Here is a 25,788-nt window from a genome sequence, read left to right as displayed (position 1 = left end):
CAAAACCAACCAGAAAGCTTATGAGCTCCAGGTTTCCAAAGCGCCAGTGGAAAGGCATCCTTCCCTCTGCTCTCTTCCATACGGCTCTTGCAAAGGAAAAAAAAAAAAAAAAAATTCTTTACCAAAAAGGATTCCTTCTGTCAGGCAACCAACCACGTCCTTGTGTGTTCCGAGTGCAGATCTGGAGGTGCGCATGTGAGTCCGGGCGCAAGCAAGATGCCGCGGTCTTCACCTTGGACGCAGACAGGGTGGAGGGCGGACGCGGTCCCCCGCGGGCCAGCGCCCCGCAGGCATCGGGGCACAGCTGCTTTCCGGCTTCGCGGCCCTGGGTTCCTCCACTGACAGCCTTCCAAAAACTAATCGCGGCCGTTAGGAGAAAGAGGGCAGTTTCTCAGCATCAGTGCCTTGAAGGTTATCGCGACTCTCCTCCTCTGTTGACCGTCCTGCAGGCACCTGTGACGCGGAGCCCTCCTTCGTGTTCGGAAGGCAGAGACGCTCAGGAGACAGACTGCTCATTCCTCATCAGACAGCTGAAGACCCGCGTCCTCTGCCTCGCATGTTTTTGGAGATTTTAGTCGGCAGGGTCCGGGGGCTCCCTGACGCTGTTTGTGACAGGCAGACTCTTGGATGTAGGCTTGGGACAAACAAACCTTTCACGAGAGTCCTTAAAAACAGACAGCGTTCTGTCTGAATTTTTGAACCCCGTTCTAGTACAAACATGCTTGGCATCTAGTGCCAGAGAATTTTCTTCTTGGCAAACGGCTCCACCGCCACCATGGATGTTACCGTTTCGGGTCCCTGCAACCTTGCTCTCTTCCCCTGCTCCCCGTCCCCTTCCCCTTGAGATGTTGTCTGCGCCCAGGCTGCAGGGGTACCGGGCCGTGCATCTGGGTGCCGACGAGCTGTCACAGCCGCCGGCAGGGACAGGGTTGCCGGCACACTGCTCCCAGCCCCTCCTTGGTCTGGCATGCTGACGGGGGGCCGCGTCTTTCATCGTTTGTCTGTTACTCTGACGCAGACCACGGGGTCAACAAATCCAGCCCATGACTGATCACGTGAAGACTCCAGAGGTCACCCTCCACTCCAGGGACTTCCTTCATTCCTGTGTCCTAGTGTCTCTCAAGGAGAGATGGGAGAGAGAAGTAACCTTTGCGCTGCTCTCCTCTCCATGCCTCTGGAAAGACCTTCGAGTTCTCTGACAGTAAACAAGCAGCAGCCCTTGGAAATGACCAAAACCATACCCCCCTCCCATCTGAAAGTGCTCTTTCGTAGAGACTCGGCTTACTGGATTGCTTCCTGCTGACCAACGACCATTTCTTTTCGAGGGATTGGCTGAAATGTAAGAGTTGGAAATGGCCTTAAAGATCAGTTGATTTAGGGGTCCCATGAACTGAAAATGCCTAGGAGCCTACTATAACACAGTTTCCTGGGCTTCAACCTCCCTCCCCACCCCCAAGCCCTGGGCTAATTCGGGAGACACCTGGTGGAGAGTCTAGAACTTCCCAGGGGTTCTGAAGCCACATCTGGAAACCACGGATATAATGCAACTTCCTCATGTTTCCTAAGGCCCAGAGAAGTTGGGTTACTTGCCAAAGGCCACACAGCAGTTAAGGACAAGCCTGACCTCGACGCAGTGCCTGGTGTCGCCAGATGCCCGTGACGTTCGTGACCTGTAGTCAGTATTGGGTATGCAGTAAAGCTTTAGCCACTTAGGCTCTGCTGTTACAGATAATGACTTCCTATGGCTATATAATTCAATGTCTTTGAATTTATTACATAACCTATAAATTTTTAGTAGTAGACGCAAGTTAAGTGTCACCCTTTTCTTTTTAAGGTTGAGGTTTTTTCTTCTTTTTTTAAAGTTTTTTTTTTTTTTTAATTTATTTTGAGAGAACTGTCAGCACAGAGCCTGATGTGGGGCTTAAACTTATGAACCGTGAGATCATGACCTGAGCTGAAACCAAGAGTCGGACGCTTAGCCGACCGAGCCACCCAGGTGTCCCCAAGTGTCACCTTTCTTAAGTTAGGGGTGTTTTATAAAAAAACAAATTACAGATTCTTCATTCATTCACCTTCATATTCTAGAGGTGATAGAGGTCTCATAGAAAGCAAAGGAGAAGTGCACTGAATGAAATCTTCTGACCAAGGAAATGGTCAATGAACAAAGTATTTGTTAACTTCTATAAATAACATACACACGCGCACACACACACACAAACACACAACTACCCTTCAAACTCTGGCTCCAGGAATCACTTCTTTTTTTTTTGAAGTTTATTTATTTTTGAGAGAGACAAACAGAGACAGAGCTCACGAGCAGGGCAGAGAACGAGGGAGAAAGAGAGTCCTGAACAACTACCCTTCAACCTCTGGCTCCAGGAATCACTTTTTTTTTTTAAGCTTACTTATTCATTTATTTTTAAGAGAGAGAGAGGGAGAGAGAGAGAGAGAGATTAATCACGAGCAGGGCAGAGAAGGAGAGAGAGAAAAGAATCCCAAGCAGGCTCCAAGTGCTGTCATCACAGAGCCTGACACAGGGCTCAGTCTCACGAACTGCAAGATCATGACCTGGGCCTAAATCAAGAGTCAGGCGCTTAACCGACTGGGCCACCCAGACGCCCCTCCAAGAATCGCTCCTTACATGGAAAGAACTTAACTGCGTCCACCGTCGATGTCGGGTGAACGGGTCGGTGCACTCACTGTTAATTCTGTTCCCTATGGCACTCCATGTCCTTCCCAGTGCCATTTGTACAGTCGCTCGAATATAAAAGGATCGGAAGATAAACTCTACAACGCAGGCTTTTGCCGAATGACAGTGGCTCTCCACCTCACCATCCCCCAGCCCTGTTATTGAGAATGAGTGGGTACGGGTGCTGGGTTTCCCCTTTTCTGGTGAGGAACAACTGAATGAGTAACAGTGAGGGCACCACAGGTAGTTTCCCCACCCACAGACCCTGCTGAAAGCAATGCACAATATTGCTGCTACACCCACACCACGCACAAAAAAGCTCACCGCTTTTAAAGTCGACTTCTTCTACAAGATCCAGCAGGACTCACTCCCTGTGAGAAGCTCAAGGAGAGAATACTGCTTTTTTTGTTGTTAACTGTAAGGTGTATCACTGTCTAGTTAAATCTGAGCCTAAGGTATATAGCTCATATAAAATGTTTACAGGCGAAGAAAGAAAGAAAGAAAGAAAGAAAGAAAGAAAGAAAGAAAAGAAAGAAACAGGGAGAGAGAGAAAGAAAGAGGGAGAGAGAGAAAGAAAGAGGGAGAGAGGGAGAAAGAAAGAGGGAGAGAGGGAGAAAGAAAGAGGGAAAAAAAAGAAAGAAAGAAAGAAAAAGAAAGAAAGAAAGAAAGAAAGAAAAAGAGAAAGAAAGAAAGAAAGAGAAAGAAAGAAAGGAAGAAAGAAAGAAAGAAAGAAAGAAAGGAAGAAAGAAAGAGAAGAAAGAAAGAAAGAAAGAAAGAAAGAAAGAAAGAAAGGAAGGAAGAAAGAAAGAAAGAAAAACTTAGAGTTTGCATCAAAATCAATTGGGAAACACAGGGCCCACTCACTGTTCACCCTTTAAACTGTTAAAAGCTAAAACATTCTCCAAGTGTTACTAAGCCCTCAAACAACAGGATAATTTCACAAGGCAAGGGTGTTTTCCTTTTCAACAAATTCTTTAAGAAAGAGCGGAAAGCAGCGGCTTGACCTCTACCTGACTATTGGTCAGCTCTGTTCTACTACAAACTCTTAAAACAGAATGCTTCCATGGATAAGTACATTCATAAGAGGTAGACGATTAATACAATCTTCTATAAATTTTATGTATTTCTGGTAATTAAAACAATATCATAATACAGAATTTCCTGAATTGAAATTTCTTTACCTTTGAAGAATCTTCCATTACACGCGTGCAAATTCCCCAAACATGCAAATTGAAAAGAATACCCAAAATAGGTTGACTTTTCGTTTCTTGGTACTGTTATCTTGCAGGGCATGATGGCACAGGCACTACCATTTTCAGTAATCATTTGCTACACAGAGTATATATAAGCATCCCAGAATATATAACACGGCACCTACAACTGAAAAACCGTATCAGATTCTGAAATATATGATGTATCTTTCTCAACTTCCAACCTTAGACTTTTCTGAAGTAGTATGTCCAGAGGCGTGAAAAAACAGAGGCCATTTCAAATCTGGTAACACACCATGAATTAGTGAATTATCTTAACAGTTCTTTCCCTAATTAAGACCAGTAAGAAAGGCATCCATCCAATATTCCAACAGACAGCCAAAGTTTCTGGTTGTATAATTATTCACCTCCTAGGGGTCCACCTCAAAGGCATGCGAGACACAGGTTTATGAACATTATGTAGAAAAGAGACGTTTACGTAAAATGAAATTACTTCGGACGGGCAGACTTCTCTGAAATAAAGATCCTTGGCCACTAGAACCGCTTGATTTTGCACTCTAGGCTAGAAACAAAAAAAGCTTAAAAAATATATTCATACAGGAAGCCAATTTTTCCATCAATTAACAAGCAGGAGGCCTTACAAGCATTTTAAGGCGAGATTTTTTTTTAAGTCCTAAAATACAAGCACAGCCTCCCCAGACTTTTTTTTTTTTAATGTAATTTATTTAAAGACGTCAACGAAGTCAACCAGATAAACAACAAATATTTACCGAGAACCTTCCATGTGGCCAAGATGATGCTTCTAAGTCCCAAGTACTTTCAGGATACTTACAAAATTATTTAACTTTATAAACTATTTCCATAAATAACACAGCCTCCCCAAATGTGCACGGGGCTATAATTCCATCTAGTTTCTACGATGACACTGTAAGCCTTGGATGGAATTACAATCTTCATGGGAACAATCAGGGCACATGCTCAGGGAGTCCATGATGAACTCAGTTTCTAAAACAATACAGCCACCAAGCCATTGGCATGTAATTACAACCAGGAAGTCAAGTTGTCTGCTGGCTAGTGTAGGATGTAGGGACACGTACTTTCAACTGAAAGTGCCCTTCACCTCACTGTAGCAAAATCTATATAACATATCTGAAAAACTTCTTCTTTTCCAAAATTAAACTTTCTACTTTGGGGATGAGAAAATTTCCACAAGGGGCTAACTGGTAGATGTGCTCTCGATCAGTAAGGACAAGACCTTCTAGATACTCTCAGTAAAATCTTAGAATCTCTGATATCACCTTCATACTCCTACTAAACTGTAAACTCTAAAAAGTTCAATATATTAAGAAATGGGGGGGGGGGGGCAGAAAAAAGCATGCTCAAGAGTCCTAGGAGATGATTGGCATTTCTTCTAATTCTTTGGGACTAGCCTGACATTTATTAACATAAACAAAGCAAAATGCCTTGTGCCTGTAAGAGGGAAAAAAAATAAAGATTTATCTACAGAGATTGAACTCGGGGCTGTACAAAAATGAACTCAGAAACAGACCCAGAATTTCCCTGGGAAAACAAAAGACAATGACACTATGAATCAGCATTTTTCCTCAGGCAGCCTAGAATAAAAGAAGAAACACACACACACACACACACACACATACACACACACACACGATAACAAACACCATGAGGAAGATGAATACAAATTTAATCTAGATATTTGTATTTAGGACACATATGATTTCCTTGATATTTTCACGCCTTTATCATAACTTTATTTGGTACTTGGAGAGGTCACCAAAACTCTGTTAAGTCAGTATTGCCATAGCAACCAGGAGACCAAAAAAAAAAAAAAAAAAAAAAAATTCTCCACCAGAAATCCTCACCAAACAAAATATAAACTGTACTTTCATACGGCCACTTTAAAATGAAACTGTACTTTCATACGGCCACTTTAACACCTGTCCTTGAAAACCCAGTTCACCAAGGGACCTCTTGTGGATTACGTGTCCCTGGGTTCCTATATCACTGACTTGAGAACTTTCTAATAACATTAGCTCTTAAATTCATTTTCAAGCTCCGGGGATTCGTGTAGACTGTATCACAGTGGCTATCTAAAGTAAAAAGTATCAAGACAGGAGGGGGGAAAATACTGATTAATTTCCACGACAATGAGACATATCATTTATTAGCTTTACTTAAAAAACCTTCTTGTTGAAAACAAACGCAACGTCTGTCTCTTGGGAGTCTATCCTTCCCTATAACCTGAGAAACGCATGTTTAGTGCCAAGTAAATGAAGAAAGAATTCTTGAAACAGCTCTGAAGTCACAGAAAGAACAAAGGCTCTAAGCTTGGCTCCAGAGGCAAGCTGGTGCAAGGATTACCAAGTTAACAGTTCAAGGCTTCCCTAGCTGGAGACGTCTTTATGGATGACGGGCCAAAAGCCCCAACTCTGGCCTTCTCCATAGAGCACCAGCTAAAGTACTGTTTAACACTGAAGGCTGAGAATTTTTCCCGAGTTGTAACATCCCGTTGGATGGAATATGGCCAGCTGGATGCAACATAACACAGCAAACCAAAAATATAAGGGTAATGGGGAAAAGAGGGAATTCTTTATAGGTCTGCTTTCCACAAAACATTCTGGGTGGCATCCACTCTGCTTCCCTCCCGTTCAGTGACAAATGGGGTTACCTAAAAAGTAATGTCCTTCCAAAACTACCAATAAAGTACTTCATAAAATTAAATTTAGTATCTGGAGATTCCCACTAATGATATCCCTGACAACCACCAAAAGCTGGTTAGACAGCTTTCTCTTTTTTCTAGGTGCTTTACTGAAAGGAAATACGGGGAATAGATGTGCTTAGTGATGTGTGTGTGTGTGTGTGTGTGTGTGTGTGTGTGTGTGTGTGTTGAAACACACGACCCTCCCTATATGCAGTGGGCATTTCCTGTCTGGCATATTTTAGAGCAAATCAAGACAATACTCATTCTTTAAGACAAAGCTTGAGCGCCAGGCAGTGCTATGGAACTGCAATGCATGAGGTCTGCTGAAGTCACAGGAAAGCAAGTTTGGGGCCTGGAGCTGTTCTATTCCAGATGGAGAAGACTAGAAAAGAAGATGAACCGGGTTGGCCATTAAAAAAATTTTTAAATAAATTCCTCATCTGTTTCCTCGTTTAGAGTTTTTACCCACTACAGGAGAGCAAGATAAAACAAACAAAAAATGGGGCGCCTGGGTGGCTCAGTCAGTTAAGCGTCCGACTTCGGCTCAGGTCATGATCTCATGGTCCGTGAGTTCAAGCCCCACGTCGGGCTCTGTGCTGACAGCTGGAGCCTGGAGCCTGTTTCAGATTCTGTGTCTCCCTCTCTCTCTGCTCCTCCCCTGTTTATGCTCTGTCTCTCTCTGTCTCAAAAATAAATAAACATTAAAAAAAAAAATGGTACTATTCAGGATGCCTAAGGGAACATGGAAGGATCCGGTTGTTTTTTAAAAGCATTATTTGTGCTCCAACTGAATAACCTCTGAGAGGAAGAAGACGATCCTTGATGTGCTTGACCACGATCTTCAATACTCAATTCTTACCGCAACTTGACTTTGTCCAGTACATATGTCCAATACCGCTATGCCTCCTCCCAGAAACTAGATACATGAAGGGCATTTATTCACTCACATTACCAAAGAGATTAGCTCCAAAGTTCTCTCAAACGTTTTACAGCTTTCCAGCAGCATCTCATTCTTCACAGGTAATTAACCTCTTGATGGGCTTAGAGCAGCAACAGTGTTAGAAGCCACAACACATCGATGATAAGTTATAAACCAGGGGAGAGGATAATTGGAAACTAGATTTCAAGGCTCCTTGGAAAATATATTCCCATTTATTGAAATAAGTACACTCAACTTTTCAGGAACAGGTGACTCACAGAACTGCAGAACTGGCAGGAACCTTAGCAAATCTTTCTGTTTCAGCTCCTTATCCCAATAATGAGAAAATGGAGACGCAAAGAGAGTGACTTGTCCAGAAAGATTGAACTCAACCCAAATTTGGTTAGAGCGCAAGGAAGACCTGGCTACACAACGTGGCGTCCTCTCTCCCACCACCTTCGTAGATGGCGCTGGCCCAGTTCAAACAACCCATGGGTCCTGCCTTTGGGTCACCCAAATGACGTATTAGGAAAGGTCTAGGAAATAGCGACTAAGCTTTCAAAACTAAGAATGAGACAAAAGAATGAGGGAAGGGAAGAAGGGAGACAAAGAGACTCAAATTACAACCTACTGGAGTGGTTTGCAGACACTACCCGTGTCTTTCATTCCAATTGAATGCACTGAAAAAATGGGATGCACCCTTGGAATGTTCCATAGTGATGATGGTGATGTCTGGTGGGAATGTCCCAGTAGGCGTTACAGTCCCAAATCATTATCTGCTCTTTTCCTTATGGCCATCCTCAAGTAGAGTGGAAAAGCTCCCCGAGCGCAGGAACCCTGTCTGCTTTTGTTCGTTATTACGTTCCCTCAACCTACAGAGTATGTGGCACAAAGTGAGTACTCTGTAAAATTCACTGAAAGAAGGAATATAAACTCCTATGACGCAAGAGGAAGAGAGATGTCGTAGCTCATAAGTGCAGATGCAGTGCTGTGAAAAAATGCCCATTTAAAATGTAAAAAAAAAAGAAAAAAATGTTAAAAGATGGGGGGGTGGTATCTATAATAAAAATGAGGTATGTTAAAAGTATAAAGCACCTACTAAGCAGTTACTGCCAGTTACATCTATGAAGTAGGTACCACGGGGACGCCAATAGAGTTCCTGCATTAGAAAGAGCTTCCGGCCTGAAGCTCACGGTCAAGAAAGCACAGTGAAGGATGGTAAATAATCACGGAGAGGATTACCTTGCACAAACAGATCAAAACCAAGCAAGTGTGGCTGGAGTGGAGGACAAACGGAAGCTGTAGGCGCTGTGTGTTCAGACGGAGTAAAAGGGGTCACCGTGTATTTTCTAAGGAGCTCTGTGCAGTTTGTATCATGGGCCTGCTGGCAACCATCGACAGCAACCTGCTCTTCCCACCTTTAAGTTCGAGCTTCTATTTTATCACCGTCACAAAGGAACTATACGACAAATAATATGGATCATTATTTTGGGTTCTCAGACAACTTGCTGGCTCTCTAATGCTGTGAAGTTGTAAGTCAAGACAAGTGCAGCTGGGTATAATAATATTAACGAACATAATGATCACAGTTGCCTATTTTAATGACTCAGAAAGACAGTATATCTAATTAATACACACATGTTCACGTAAAGGGAAACAAATATGATAGCTTGTTCTTTAAAAACTTTAATATGGTTTTGGCCACTGTGAATATAATAATAATAATAATAATAATAATAATAATTAATAATAATAATAATAATAGAAACTATTTTTAAAACTAAAGGCCATGGAACAAGCACTGTATTAGGTGCTTTCTCTCGACTGAGCCCACACTAGTGGATCTGCACAGAGTGGCAGTGTGGCATGAAAGGGAGAGCCTGGGCCACGCAGCCCCAAGCTCCTGGGTTCAAATTTCAGCTCCGCCATCATAGTTGCATGCCCTCACCTGTGTGTGTCAGAGTCCTCATCTCTAAACATGGGAGCCATAATAATATTCAAAGAACCAATATCCACCTACACGTAGGGCTTTTGTGAAAATTAAATGAGCTAACAAATACATCACAGAGAACACAGTAGGCACTCAAAAATATTACACTGCACAAAGTTTTAGTATCCTTTGGAATGCTTACAAGAACACTGAATTCTGGACTCAAGTGGCCACAGCCACCTACATACTATGGGGATCTTGGCCAAGTCACTGAAACTGTAAAAATGGGATGCCAGATGCCACGTTTCCTTCCTAGAATTGTCGTAAGAATCAAATAATGGGTGACGAGTTATGTGAGAGAGCTTCAGACACTAAAGAGTGCTCTATCTAAACTACCACGTCCATGGGGATGATTATCGTCAACTTTCAACCTCTCAAAACCAACGAGCTCATCTTTATCACATCCTCTCCTGCCTGAGAATTTAACATTAAGCATCTTCCAAAGTCTTGACATTGGACTCCCTGTGATAACAGAACAAATGTCTGGTCATCCAGGACTCAATCGGATGGAACTCTATTATCTGCCTCCTTCTGCACACCCACCGTGAGAAGGTAATTGATGTTCACCATGACCCCAGAGCACTCCGAGACTCCGAAGTACCTTCAGGGAAAGATTAAATTATATTCAGCCTAGTTTATTATAAAGTGTATTTAATTATACTCAGATTCTGTGAAAATTGGTGACCTAGGAAAAGCACAGACAGTAAGTCACAGGCTCTCTCTGGTAACCGGAAGCCTGCTCTCCCTGTCCAAACTCCAATCACCCTTTAGCAGAATTTACTGTAAGACACAGCCCACCCTAGGGCAGGAAAAACTGGGAATCCAGCATGCTAATTATAAAAGTCAAAAGAACCTTGCCCTGCCTAATCCTCGAGGACCACCAATGTGCAGAAATATTACTGTCAAAATCTTAAAACAATGAAAAATGTAAACTGTGTAAGATTGCTACATGTTTCGAATGATTTTGATTTTGCTAATAATGAATTTAAACACTTGAACAGCAATAATGTGAATATATCATTTATATGTATTATTATAGCACTTAGAAGTGTGAAAACAGATCAGTAATGGTGAATATTACACTCTTTAGAGTGGTAAAATGACATTGTGTTTATTAAGTTTTGCCTCTTGTTTTAAAGAAATTAGGTGTAGGCAATGAGGCATCCAATACAAAAATAAAGCTATACTGGGGCGCCTGGGTGGCTGAATCAGTTAAGCGTCCAACTTCGGCTCAGGTCATGATCTCACAGTTCGTGGGTTCGAGCCCCGTGTCAGGCTCTGTGTTGACAGCTCAGAGCCTGGAGCCTGCTTCGAATTCTGTCTCTCTCTCTCTCTCTCTCTCTCTCTCTCTCTTTCTCTGTTCCTCCCCCGCTCACACACACTCTCTCTCTCTCTCAAAAATAAATAAAGCTTAAAAAAATAAAAAAATAATAATAAAGTTATACTGTATTAGGGTTGTGAAACTATGGCTACTTGCCTTTGTTAAAATTATTTCAATGCTGTTACATTACCTCACAAATGCGAGTCTTGAACACCATATATCAGTGTTAGGAGAAAAAGGACTGGTTGTGAACTATAACCCTCCATTCAATATATGGCTTCCTTCTGGAGAATTCCTCCTGAGAGGGGCCTCTCACCTCTGCTTGAACATCTCAGGTGATGGAGGTTTCATTACCTCATCAATCGGCTTGTTCTATTTTTAAGGCAGCCCTGATGTTAGAATGTTCTTCCTCCAGTGGCAGAACTCTTAATTCTCTTTACCTTTAACTTCCCTTCTGCTCTTAGTTCTTATTTGGGTCCTTGGGAACCACTTCAGTAAGTGATTTCACTTCCCATCAGGTCCTTTGCTAGCCTCACTCATTTTACCAGTTGAATAACAAACTGCTTCTACTCACGTTGTTCACTGTTATTCTATAAGCCACGGTGGCCATTCTTCATAACCATGTGCCATCAGCTGAAGGGCCTTTGGCACCAAGGATCTATGCAGACTACATCCAAGTGGATGGACATGGCCCTGAGGGACCATGGGGCTTGGTGGGCTTTCCTGGGACCCAGCTATGGCTTACGCTATTTCTATGAAAAAAATATTTTGAGTTCCTAAGGTCAGATTTATACTCATTGTGTATCCACTTTGGGGGGAAATATGTTTCTCACTCACACACACACACACACACACACACTCATGCACACGGAATAATTTATTACTCTGTCCTCTTACCTACATTGTGAGCCCAGTGAGTGTTGTGGTGCGTGCATAAAATTCCCCAGCTCCTCTCCCGGCTGGAAGAAGCAAAGTGGGAGAGCCGCACACCCATGCTCTTCAGATCGCCACCTCTCCCCTGCCTTCTGGGATAATGGAGCTGAAGGGAGAGGAAGGCACAGGTATCTCAGGAGTTTCTACCTACGAACCCTGACATGCCAGCCAGGCAATCCCCTGTCTGGGATGAAGATTGCTTCGGAAACTTCTGGTCTACCCCCAACAGGTCTCCCATTCAGTCTCGTAGTAAACCCTGAAGTCCTAGACCACCGTCTTGTTACAGATTCAACTTGAACCAAGATTAGTTTAAAGCACAGAAGGGATCCTATTTATTTTTATTATTTTATCCAATGCCGATTTGGGCTGTTACTAAATAAAAACCGTCACGCACACTGGCAGCCCTTACTTTACATAATAACATCCTATTCCTCCCTGCCTGGCGCAGCCTTCAGCATCCAGAACGTGGCCGTGACCACCATGGGCCAAGGTGGTGCGTGGGGAAAGCAATAGGTGAGAATTCAGGTACCCAATCCAGGCTAGTAATTTTATAAGCTTGGTTCTCTGGTTTCCCTTAAGTTTACAACAGATCAGACAGGCAAATAAAAGGAGCTCTAAAGACACGGCAACCAAGAAAAGTGAATGGGACAGAGGCCGTGACATCAGGAAGAATCACGAGCTTCTGGGGCATCGTAACGTACTACATCAGCGCAATCATTTCAGAGAAATGACAATAAATCTCCAAGAAAAAGGTTACATTAATGTCCACTATCCTGTACTCTATTTAGGAAACCTTATACCTCATTTTACAATAATTTCTTCCTGACAATGTTGAGGTGGTTGGGGTTTTTTTTTTCTTCCTTCTAACAATGTCTGCACCGGATGCATTTAAATATGCTGACTACGTATACCCTCTGAAAGCAGTTAATTCCAGGAGTATACAAAATTAAATATTTAAATCTCTACTAGAGAAACATGAGGGAACAAAAGTGAATAATCATTAAGGAACTCAAAGGAATTATAGTGTCGCATTCTTTTTTTTTATTTTTTTAATTTTTTTTTAATTTTTTTTTTTTACTGTTTATTTATTTTTGAGACAGAGAGAGACAGAGCATGAACGGGGGAGGGTCAGAGAGAGAGGGAGACACAGCATGTGAAACAGGCTCCAAGCTCTGAGCAGTCAGCACAGAGCCCGACGCGGGGCTCGAACTCACGGACCTCGAGATCGTGACCTGAGCCGAAGCCGGACGCTCAACCGACTGAGCCACCCAGGCGCCCCAGTGTCGCATTCTTTGGTGGAAAGGAACACGTGAATGAAAGAAAGAAATCTGCCTTCTGATCTATTGGTCAGAGGTCAGCCTGTCATGAAGCTCCTAGTTTTAGGTAAACCAAGGGAGTTTTGAAACCTCTGTCGTAGGAACAGTGGAAAAGGGGTTTCTCTCCTTCTCATATTCAAGGGAAAGGTCGTTTTCACCCTAAAAGCTAAGAGAGGGGAGACGAGGGACATCGTTAGTGCAATACACTCTCAGCTCTTAAAGTCTCTTTAACATCTTTGCTGTATGGAGAGGATACCTCTGTTAGTACGAATTTTAAGGAAATTCCGAACTTGGTGACTCCTTTCTAAGACGCTGCACAGAGGGGCACCTGTATAGCACCCACACCTGCATCGTATTAAAGTGAACACCCGCAGCAGGACGAGGAGGGAGCGGGAAGAAGGATGCACCCACCCACCCACCCACACGTTTTCTTTTAACTGGATCTCACCGACAGCGTATACGTATGTGAGGTGATTCCATTTTGGATTGCTAATTGGGAAAATTCCTCAGCATACTGTTAACACAGCATCACATATTAAGGGCAAAATAATTCCACGTACAAGGATGTTCCCAAACTGTTACAATCTCCCCTTGGACTTCCCTAAGACCTTCCCTGCTTTCCATTCTCTTCAGATCCCAGTTACTGTGGTGCTATTTAGAATATGGCTATTTAACACCATTTTTCCCCTCTTTTTTTTTTTTTTTTTTTTTTTTTTTTTTGCACTTAAGTCTTTTAAATTTTTTTGTGGTCTCTGAAGAGCTAAGCCTAATTTTTTCCCTTTTTAAAAATTCCTTTTTTCTATGTTTTTCCCCCTGTAGTTGCCCCCAACTCCCCAAATCTCTCATAGTAGATGCAAAACTCTCACTAGGCTTAATCCTCAAATGTTTTGGGAGCACCTGGGTGGCTCAGTCAGTTGAGTGTCTGACTTTGGCTCAGGTCACAACCTCATGGCTCATGAGTTCGGGCCCCATGCTGGGCTCTGTGCTGACAGCTCAGAGCCTGAAGCCTGTTTCAGTTCTGTATCTCCCCCTCTCTCTGCCCCTCCCCCCAAAAATAAATAAACATTAAAAAAAAAAAACACGTTTTCAATTTACTCATGTAGTGAGTAAGTGACCTACCTCCACCAAAGGGACCAAACATTTCTGCCCTGGGACTTCCTAATACACTTCTAACAAAGCCCAATGGAGATCAAACAACATCTTCCTAACACCTAAGGACAAATAAATAATCATGTCCTTATAGGCAATGGGTATTGTTGTCACCAATCCAAAGCCACGGCACTCCGGCACTCGGTGCCCCAGCTACTAGGAGGAGACCCACGGGGCCCCCGGGAGCTCTGGCCAGGGGACAGAAGGAGGTCCCTTCCTGAGCACGTACTGCCCACCCTGCACATACATCTTACCCTTCATGACTTCCTATGGCTACGAGCACCAGGAGACAGTGTTTGCCCCTTCCAATCATCTCTCCCCAAGGCACCGCGAGAAACAATGTCACAGAGGTAATGGGGCAGGGGGAATAGTAACCACTTCTGCCTCCACGGGATTAACTTTTCACCTGCGCTGGAAATGGACTATGTTCGTGATTTATTTGAACAGGGCCCGGAACCTCCAAGTCTACACACATCACTCGGTCATTAGTGCCTTGCAGTGAAGAAGGGTGTCACTGATAAATTATTTGAGCAACTTGCATGGACCATGGGAGTAAGAACGTGCTTGACGCCCCTCCCTCCACCTCTCCCACTCTGTCCCCCAAGACCTAGGAGGTAATGCTTCATTGTTCTCCATCCACACTTAACACACCCCTGGGCTTTTCTTAAACAGATAAACCTTGTTCTAAAGAAGATTAAAACTTCCAGATAGGGCACACTGACAATCATTAAAGACCGTTTTGGCATGTGTACATACACTCTCCACGTTACGTGGTAATGAGATTTCATGGAGGGAGGTTTTGTTGTTGTTCCTCTTCTTGAAGTATTAAGAACAAGTAGATTGAAATAATACATTTTCAAGACCCAGCCATTTCAGAAATAATCCCAATAACAGAAAAAGATCCTAGCTGGAGCTAAAAACTTATGCCCAGTGAAGAAAAACCGTAAAGTAGGAGTCTCTGGAGAGCTGGGTTTTTAGCCCAGCCCTCACACAAACAAGCTGTGTGTTGTAAGGTTGGTCACTTAACCTCACTATGCCTCAGATTTCTCATCTGTAAAATTAGAACATTCAGTTAGATTAAAACCCTTTCAACTCTAAAATTCAGATTCTATGATTGTCCTTCCAGCTTAATAAAACAAAATACGGTGATCCATACTGCCTTTTTTTTTTTTTCAACGAAGCAAATTAAAAAAAAAACAAAAAACAAAAAATGGCAGGAAAGCTCAAATACACCAAGAAAATACAACCGGAGAGGAATGAATATTTAACTTGTGCAACAGAAGGTCTGTCCAGAAATTAGTACCTGATCTTTACTTCCAGAAAAAAAAAGTCCCCTTTCTGTTTTCTTCTATGCAATGTTCAGTTCACCACTAGACAAGAAATATTCCGTGCCTGCTGAAATGCATCTGGATTTGCTGATGGGTTGTGTTCAAGGATTCAGCAGCACCATGGCAGAAAGCAACCTCTCTGTTCTTCCCTGTTACCACTACGTTTAAAAGACCAACAAAACGGCTCCGAAATACACAGGCCAAGATCTTGCTGTCCTCTGAAAACAGCTCCGAAATACACAGGCAAGATCTTGCTGTCTTCTGTCTGAAACGGTTACAAACTACAGGCTAATCTCAGCATCTGTGACCTCACCACCCAACGTTTTACAAATTGAGTAACTACTTCCCCGTCCGTTACTACTCAAATGATAAAAGTGAAAATAAAAAGGGGAGCAGGGCGCTGCAAGTTAGGAGCGAGTGAGGACGCAAAAGGAGAGCAAACAGGTCTAACTGAATTCAGAGACACATTCCAGGTGGATTTCGGGGAGGGCTGAACCACCGTTTTGCTTTTTGACGGCTTTACCTCTGGCTCCTCGCTGCGAAGCCTGGGAACTGTTTGTGGGTCACAGTAAACAGGGTTCTGGAGCACAATGTGACTTCCAGGGAGAGAGCTAAGCCAGACCACAGCCCGCCAGCCAGCAGGACAGATACTAAAAGGTGATAAGGAGAAAAAGAGGCACGTCTTTTCATGAACGAACGTGAGACCTCGCCGACTTCCTTCGACTTCCCCAAGTGAAATGTCAGGTTCACATGATTTTGAAGAATCAACTGTGTTGCCTCTTAGAAGACAAACATGCAAAAATTCAGTACCTGACCGCATAGATTTTGTTCGTCGGTGTTAAAAAAAAAAAAAAAAAAAAAAAAAAAAAAAAAAAAGAGTTCCCAGTAGGAAGCAACACAGTCCAGAGTTTAAAAAAATAAAATTCTTAATCTGCTCAGGATGAAACACACTGCTTAAAATAAACTGAATGACACCTAAAATGATCTGCTGAATGAAAAGAAACGTTCTTCTCAGTCAAAAAAATAAGCTATTAGGCAGCAGTGGGAGCTTACTCTTGTCTTCTTCAATTACATTTTTACGAAACACACGTGGCAGACAGTGCATGCTTTTTAATTTTTAGCCTCTCTCTCCCAATCCCGGGGTCTTCTCGGACTTTCCCCGCGGCTGCCGGCCAAGCTGATGGTCTGGGCAGGCTCTTGACAGCGAAGGTGTCTTAAAGGTACCCTTTAAGAATGAGCTCGGGCAAGGATTCGGGAATGGACTTCTTCCTCTGTATCTGGGGTACAGACTGAGAAAACACTCCCTGTTCCGCCTGTGTGGTTATTATGTTTCTGCCGAGTGCACATCTCGCTGTGCTCTGGCCTCCCCCTCCCTCCTGCCCTCCCTCCCCGGGGGCCATTCCCGGCTGATCAAAGAGGGCGGGAGGGAGGGGAGGGCCAAGTTTAACCTTACCAGGAGATCGGGTTGTCTGGTGCCCAGCAGAAGTCCCGAGATAACGCCTGAATCGTGGCCATTTACACAGCAGCACAAGGCTTACATGGCCGACCCAAACAATATACCCCAGCTCCCCCCGAGCTCCCCGTCTGTCCTCCGGCTTCCTAACCACCTCCCACAGACCTCCGATGTGGGCAGGAGGAGGTGAGAACTGCCTGCGGGTGGGCCCTGGGAGGCAGGAGAGGCTGGAGAGGAGACGGAACAGGCAGGCCGGCCCCGAGGGTGTGCAGTGGTAAACAGACATTCTGTTTTTAACTGCAAGGCTCTGCTTCCTCAAGTTTTCACCTAATTTCCCTAAGTGGGAAACAGATCTTAAGAAGCAAGAGCAACTGTCTGGAAAAGCCCAACTGGGGAAAAACAAGGATCACCTTTAAACTTTGGTTTTACTACAATCAGCAGAAGAAACGGGGGTGGGGGAGAAAGAAGGAAGATCCCGGGTATAGTGATATCCGAACACAGGCAGGACAGGAGTGAATGTCAGCGTCTAAGGTCACGGCTGGTAAACAATAAGGTTGTGATTTTCTTGCTTAAAACAAATTCCTGTTTGAAGACGCCATTAAAAAAAAAAAAATCCAGACACAGAAACCACACAGAGAAAGAGAAAGAGAGAGAGAGAGAGAGAGATTACCCTAAAAATAAACCGCCAATGAATTTTTTATACCACATTTTGAAACTAAAGACCGACTAGCCCAGGGCAGTGGTCTCAGGGGACAGAGCACCTGGGCTCTGGACCCAGCTAAGCAAGCCATTGTCCCTCTGGGCTATTCATTTCTTAATCTAAAAACAGGGGAATGGAGTGAACCATCTTCAAATTTCCTTACAACTCTGAAATTCACGTTACAGTCTCCTAGAACAGTATCACAGCTAGGTTTGAACAAAACCACGTGAATAAGGAAAAACCCTTGGCACCTACCAGCTCCATTCTAATGTTACGATGGGCTCTGGGGTTAGGGGTGATGCTTCTTTGCCTCCTGAGGTGCTTAATTTGGGAAACCTGCACCTCTCAAATCAAAAAGAACAGAGGGAAAATGGGTGACGGGCATTGAGGAGGGCACTTGTTGGGATGAGCACTGGTTGTTGTTTGTAAGCCAATCTGACAATAAATTATATTCATAAAAAAAAATAAAATAATTACCCAAGGGAAAAATAAATAAATAAAAAATAAAAAGAACAAATGTAGGACAGCTGTGACATCCACCACTGTGAATGGCTTTGATGTCCCGGAACCCCACAATAGCAACAGTTAACGTGGCCGAGTTTTATGCCATGTATATTTCAGCACAATAAAAAAAAAAAAAAGAAATCTATATAAAAGGGGAAATTACGATGCAGCCCACGCTGGAGGAATGCTCTGGAGGTGGGCACTGCATTAAAAATAATAATTATTAAAAAAAAAAACATGGCGTTTAGTTTTCATTTCCGATTTTAATGTGGTCTCCGGGGTCTGCTGAGCACAGCCTCCACTTCTACCCAGGTAGGAGAGAAAAGGCTCGTTTGCTGTTTCACAGAGCGGTTCCTCCCCTGTCTTTGCTGCCCTCTCCCCTTCCCCACAAAACCTGTCTGTCATCCTCCAAAATCTGTCAAGTGCTACAAATCACTCCTAAAAGCTCTGGGAGGCACCCCCTCGAAGAATCTGCACAGATCTAAATCTCAAGTGCTTGCCTGCGTAGGGACTGCTGTAATTTGAGGTGTTGCTTCCTTTTAAAGAATAAAAAGCAGATGTTCTGAGCTGATGAAAGTAAATGTCCTTTCAACACGTCTCTTTCTCTCGCACTTGAAACTCTTAACCAGCAAGAAGTGCTTCTCACACTCCGGCAGGTCATTTCTGCACTTTTTGCTTTTGCTTTGAAGTCACAGCACAGTAGGACTCTACACCTGGGGTAAAAGGATTCTTGACAGCCTCCTGAGGGCACCCCAAACAAGGGCGTGTGGGCAGAGAGCTGCCCCAATCCAACTTGTGGCACCAAGGACGGCCGCCTGCCTACGTCACAGCTAACGGAATCCAATGCTTCTTGGCAATCTTGACATGAAGTCTCAAAGCCACATACACAGGCTTAGTCATCTCCAAACTCCTGCACAAATATATACCTAAGAACTCACTCTGCAAGGGGGAGGGAAGGCAGTACCAAAGGGACCAGTGAATTAAGAGATCTAATCCTAGCTCCACCAGCACGCTGGAAGCCTCACGAACCCTCTGGGTCTCTTCTCTCTATAAAATGCGCACAGTGGACCAAAGCCCTCAGAGTGCGTGTGATAGACAGACCATGGCACAACTACCCACAGCAATTTACACAGCAAGCCAAAGTCGAGGTAGTGACTAGAAGGGTAAGGGGAAAGCAAGGACCAGCAGTGAGTAATGAAATCGACAGCACTGGCTTCCAGATCCACCTAAAACGATCAGTAAACTCGACCATCTTGCCCAGCCCCGTATGAGGTTCTGCGGAGATGTAGAAGCAAGTCTGGTCTTTAGTGAAACACCTGTCAGACGCAGACGCTGAAATGCAGTCATGGAAGGGAAGAAAATCAAGTAAGTGAAGCAACTAGTTCAATTCTTCCATCTAGTACACAGAGAAGCCGCAGAGGCCCCTTCTGAGGTCCAGAGCTGTTTATCCAAGCACATGCTGGACACCTCCACCTGGAAGCCCCACTCAGCTCTTCTGCCGGGCTCCCCAGGGCACCGAGTGGTGCCGCGGTCCACCCAGCTCTCCAAACCAGAAGGCCCTGCCCTCTCACTCACCTCCAAGGTCTGATTCACCTTCGGGTCCTTAGATCTTACCTCATTAACATCCCTCCAATCTGCTTCCTCTTACACGCCTGTCATCTCCACGGTCACCACAAGCTTCCTGAGAATAAGGGGCCTGAGTGTCCTGGCCCACGCGGGATCCCCGGCACACAGGCCAGAGATTAGCATGGAGCAGGTGCTCCACGGTCGTTAAATAAACATTCCTCTGTCACCTGAATTTCTAGAACTGTTTCCTCTTTGGTCTCCCTGCCCACCACCTGCTCCCTTATCATGCCACATGCACAGCACTGGAAAAATGAGGTTTCTAAACCACACATGTGACTTTTCACAGCCCTGTCTCTGGTCCTCCAGTGGATTTGGGGGTTTGCATTACATTCCGGATAAAATCCAGGGTCCCGTGTTTGCACACAAGGCCCCTCCTGACCTAGCCCTTGAACCTCTCCAGCGCTGTCAGGCCTGACTCACTGATCTGCTTGTTACTCCTTCTGTCTGTCCATACACCATTCTGCACTTTGTTTCTGGTCTCTCTTTGCACAGGCTGTCTAAATCACTCCTCGTTCTCAAAAGCTTAGTTTGAAGGGCATGTGCTCTGAAAGCCTGCTCTGACTCCCTTTTCCCCAGTCTGATTTAGGTGCTCCTTCTCTGGGGTTCTGTGTTCTGTGCAGGTATTCATGAAATATTTGTGAAATTAATGAAGAATGGAGGAAGGGAACATGGGAAGGAGGAGGGGGGAGGAAGGGGGAGGGACAGAGAGAGAGAGAGAGAGAGAGAATGGAAGAGAGAGAGAACAGCTCAAAAAGAGAGAGAGAGAGAGAGAGAGAGAGAGAGAGAGAGAAGCCCCTGAAAAGATTGTTTCTTAAAAGGTTAAGGAAACTAGTTAAGTGTCAGAAATGGGACAAAAATCCAGGCCTCCTAGTGGCACCTGGGTGGCTCAGTCAGTTGAGCGTCTGACTTCGGCTCAGGTTATGATCTCACGGCTCGAGAGTCTGAGCCCAGCACTGGGCTCTGCGCTGATGGCGTGGAGCCTACTTTGGATCTTCTGTCCCCCCCCCTCTCTCTCTGCCCCTTCTCTCTCTCTCGAAAATAAATAAATCTTTGAAGAAAAAAAAAGATTCAAGGCCTCCTAATTTTCTCTGATGGATCTTCTTCCTCCAAATCCATTCTATAAATGTTTTTCTAAGGATCTCTTCTCTTTCTCCCCCTGTCACGTCTTGCTAGAAGGCCCCCTATAGTTTTACTAACTACTCTCAAAACCCTGTCTTCTATCAGCTCTAGACGGATATACCCAATTATCTGCTACCTAGATGCCTCATCGGCAATTCAAATTCAAAATGACAAGGAATACAAATAAAAGAATTATATTATCCCCTGCTCTCCAATGCAAAAACAACAAAAACACTTCTAGAGCACCTGCCGCCTTCCTACGCCCATTCATACAGCCATTGAGACAGAAATGTGGAAATCAGCCGTCCAGTTTTTACATGATCATTTCTATACCAGGATATGTCATGTCGTCTACACGTTTTACCTCACTTAATCCTGCCAGCAAAACTCTAGTAAGAAATCGTGTGACTGAAGGGGCGCCTGGGTGGCTCAGTCGGTTAAGCGTCCGACTTCAGCTCAGGTCACGATCTCGCGGTCCGCGAGTTCGAGCCCCGCGTCGGGCTCCGGGCTGATGGCTCAGAGCCTGGAGCCTGCCTCCGATTCTGGGTCTCCCTCTCTCTCTGCCCCTCCCCCGTTCATGCTCTGTCTCTCTCTGTCTCAAAAATAAATAAACATTAAAAAAAAATCGTGTGACTGGAACTTGAAAAATAAAGAAATGTAACATATTTACCACTCAGGCTTAGCTCCATCGACTTCTTTCTCCCACACGCCTCAAGTACAAACACATCGATCCTTCCACGGAACTTCCACTATCATAAACTCTTCTGCACTACTGCAGAAGACCCCTAGAGGTACCTCTGCCTCCGATGTTACCCCAATGAAATCTACCCTTCACTTTGCCAGAAGCATTAACTTTCTTAAAGATCAAGTCAAGTCACTTCTGGTTTCAAACAAGCTGGGGGAGTTGCACAGGCTGCGGACTGATACCCATCTCAGAGTGTTGGCCATTAACAAACACTAGTAGTCAGGGAAACTCTTGGAGAAACTCAGAAAGGTAGAAATTGGGAAAAACAGCAGTCTGAGACAGGAGAGGTCTAATGGTTATGAGGTGGGGAGTAACTGGGGGAACAGTGAAGTCACCGGTAAGTCTTAGAGAAAGCTAAGTTTAGGTTAAGATAAAAGTAAGAATAATTATACGAATAATATAAAATATCTTCTTTTAAATTAGCCAAAGAAAATTCAATCTAGCCAAAGGAAGGAAGGAAAGGGTTAAAAAAAGAAGCAGCAGCAGCAAAAATAAATGGCACGTAGAAAACATTAGACAAAGCTAAAAAAAAAGTCTTATTAATAAAAGTAATTATAATTGGGTATAAAGTCACTACTCAAGTAACAGTAATACTGCATCCAAACTATATACAATATGTGGGGGAAAAACAGTGATCCGTTTAAAATGAAGTGTAAAACAAAGATGAAAATAAGGAACTAAAAAATATGAACGAGATACAAACAAGATCCAGGGTCGCGCTTTTATTATCAAATAAATGGAATATAAGGTAAAAAAAAAAAAACAACATTATAAATGACCACAAAGGACATTATATACTGGCAAAAGGAACAATTAATAAAAAAGGTCTTACGGTCACGAATATATATGCATCCAACAAAACGGCCTCAAAATATTTAAAGCAATACTCAGTGACTCAGTCAGTCAAGCATCCGACTCTCAGCTCTCGATTTCAGCTCAGGTCATGATGTCACAGTTTGTGGGTTCGAGCCCTGCATTGGGCTCTGCACTGACAGCACGGAGCCTGCTTGGGATCCTCTCTCTCTGCCCCTCCCCTACTGGCGCTCTCTCTCTCTCTCTCTCTCTCTCTCTCTGTGTCTCTCTCTCTGTCTCTCTCAAAATAAATAAATAAACATTAAAGAAAATAAAGTAACACCCATGGAGAAAATTTTAAAAATAAAAAAAAAGGAGATTTAAAAAATCCTCCCTATTTCTGGAAATTAAAAATACTTACTATTAAAAAAACCTGAAGGAAATAAAACGGAAATAACAAAATACAGATACTCCTTGATTCACAATGAGGCTATGTCCTCATAAACCCACTTTAAGTTGAAAATATCCTTACTCGAAAATGCATTTAATAGGCATAACCTGCCGAACTTCATAGCTCAGCCTAGCCTACCTTAAACGTGCTCAGAACGCTTATGTACTATACTGAAAGGGAAAAACAGAAGAACCGTATGGGTACAGAATGCTCGTCAGTGTATCAGCCGTCTGCCCTTGTGATCACATGGCCGACAGAGCCCGGCCCGCATCAGAGGAGAGGAGGATCACACTGTATATCCTAGTCCGGGGAAAGATCAAAATTCAAAATTCAAACTGCGGTTTCTGCGAAATGCGTATCACTTTTGCTCTCATATAAAGCTGAAAAATCGTAAGTCAAACCATCTTAAGTCGGGGAACGTCTATACTGAGTTATGTAACGATGAAAGTATTTATTATATACGTAAATCTGTGCCATGTAGTTAAGCCAGGAGGATTCACCACAAGTGGGTGATTGACATCTGAACAGCCTACAGCTATTGTGGTCACATCCGTATCAGCAGACTTGTAACAAGGAGAATTGCCAGAGGTAAAGGACCATTTTATCATAATTAAAGGGTATATTCATTAGGTAGACATGATAATCCTAAAAGAGAATGCACCTACTAACAGAAAAGAAGAAAAATTTTCAAATCAGTCATCTAGGAAGAGGAGAGCAAATTAAACCCAAAGGATGGACAAAGAAGGAAAAAATAAAGATGAGAGCAGAAATCAATGAATCTGAAAACAAGCAGCAGTTCATTCTTTGAAAAGATTAATAAAATTGATTAACTTCCAGCCAGACTAATCACAAAAGTAAAAAGAAAAAAAAAAAATCAATATGAGAAGTGAAAAGGGGGATATTTTCAGAGATCCTACAGACATGAAATAGACAGTGAGGAAACATTATAAATAACTTTATGGCAATAAATTTGACAACTTAGATGAAAGGAATAATTTCTTGACAAATGGAAAACATGATTTACCAAAATATAACAAAGCATAAATTAAAAATGTGGACAGTTTGCTCTCTGTGAAGAAACTGAATTCATTATCAAAATCCCTGGCACACCATGATACAACCGTTGTGTATCCTGACTGTGGTGGAAGGTATACAACTCTACGTATGTGTTACAACTCAGAGAACTGTTCACCAAAAGAAAAAAGAACACTTTCCTGTATATTTTTAAGCACAGTGTCATACTTTTAGAACCTTTGCACAAAGAAAACTCCAGGCCCAATGGTTTCACTACTGAACTGCACATCTTTTTAAAAAGAAATAAAATATCACAAAAAATTATTTTAGAAAATGGTGAAGACAGCAATAGTCTGCCACACATTTTATGAGACCAACATAACACCAACACTTAATAAACCTAGTAAATACTACACAAGGGAAGAAAATTAGAGATAAATATTCTTTTTTTAATCTTTTTCAAAAATGTTTATTTATTTTTGAGAGAGAGAAAGAGAGACAGAGCACGTGTGGGGAGAGGGGCAGAGAGAGAGGGAGACACAGAATCCGAAGCAAATGCCAGGCTCCGAGCTGTCAGCACAGAGCCCGACGCGAGCCCAACGTGAGCCCAATGCGAGGCTTCATCTCACAAACCACAAGATCATGACCTGAGCCAAAGTGGGACACTTAACCGACTGAGCCACCCGGGTGCCCCATAGGGATAAATATTCTTAATGGTCCCAGTTGTAAATATACATAATAAGATATTAAAAGAATAGGGAAAAAGAATAGTGATAACTATCAGTAACTTTTTCTGATCCCAGAAACTGAAGGTTAGTTTAACATTTAAAATCAATCAACGTAATTCACCATATAGAGGAGAAAAGCTATATAGGACATCTTATTAGATGCAAAAAAAGAACTACATGAAATTCAAAATCCTTTGCTGATAGCAACAAATAAATAAACATCCCTCAGAAAATCAGGAATAGAAGGAAACGTCTTCAAGCCAATCAAGGACAACTATGAAAAACTCAGAGTTAACATCACAGTTAATGGTGAAAGGGTGAATGCTTTCCCCTTAAGATAAGGAACATGGTTATGTGCCCTCACTAGTAAGTGAATTTAGCAGTCCATAAGATACAAGGTCAATTAACAAAAATCAGTTGTATTTCTTATCTAAACATTAAAAATTTGGAAAATGAGATTCTATAAAAAATAAATTTATTATAGCATCAAAAAACATAAAATACAGTTAAATTTTACTTTAAAAAACCCCATTCAATGCCTCTGCAAAAATGGGGAAATGTTACTGAGAGAAATTAATAAATAAAAGCACAGAGAGACATAGTATATTTTCAGATTGGAAGTTCTCAAAATTGTTAATAGGTCAATTGTCCTCAAGTTGATTTCTCATAGTTCAATGCAATCCAAACAAACTTCTAAAAGAATTTGTTGTTAGCTGTACAATTTGTTTTATTTTGTTTGGTTTTTAAGTTCTTATTTTAATTCCAGTTAGTTAACATACAGTGTTATATATACCCTGTGCCCATCACCAAAAGTGCACTTAAAAAGCATTTTTTTTAATTCCAAGTCAATGCTAAAATGTATACGGAATTCTAAAAAGCTAGAACGCCCAAAATAATCTTGAAAAAGAACAAAGTTAGAGGACTCACACTGCAGCCTTGCAACAAAGCTATTTTAATCAAGTCAGTACAGTACTGACATTAGCACAGCATGTGGATCAATGGAATTGAAGAGTCTTGAAACAAAACAAAGATGGTCACTTGAGTTCTAACAAAGGCAATTTGATGAGGACAGAAAATA

General features: G+C 42.9%; 1 protein-coding gene across 10 annotated transcripts in view; it reads right to left on the bottom strand.

Moving 5' to 3' along the window:
- ATXN1 (ataxin 1) overlaps positions 1–25,788 on the bottom strand; it is a 416,021-nt gene that overhangs the window by 337,646 nt on the left and 52,587 nt on the right. Inside the window, exon 1 of one of the 10 annotated variants that reach the window (XM_053904882.1) lies at positions 17,032–17,450. The exons of the other annotated variants lie outside the window; for them this stretch is intronic. The gene's annotated coding sequence lies outside the window, so the exon portion shown is untranslated. Of the gene's footprint in view, positions 1–17,031; positions 17,451–25,788 lie in introns of those variants that run through there. 10 annotated transcript variants of the gene reach the window in all.

The sequence above is a fragment of the Panthera pardus genome, unplaced genomic scaffold, assembly GCF_024362965.1.
Source record: "Panthera pardus isolate Hobbes unplaced genomic scaffold, ASM2436296v1 HiC_scaffold_17, whole genome shotgun sequence".
NCBI lineage: Eukaryota > Metazoa > Chordata > Mammalia > Carnivora > Felidae > Panthera > Panthera pardus.
Note: the sequence above shows the minus strand (reverse complement) of the source record. Positions and strands in the feature narration are given on the sequence as shown.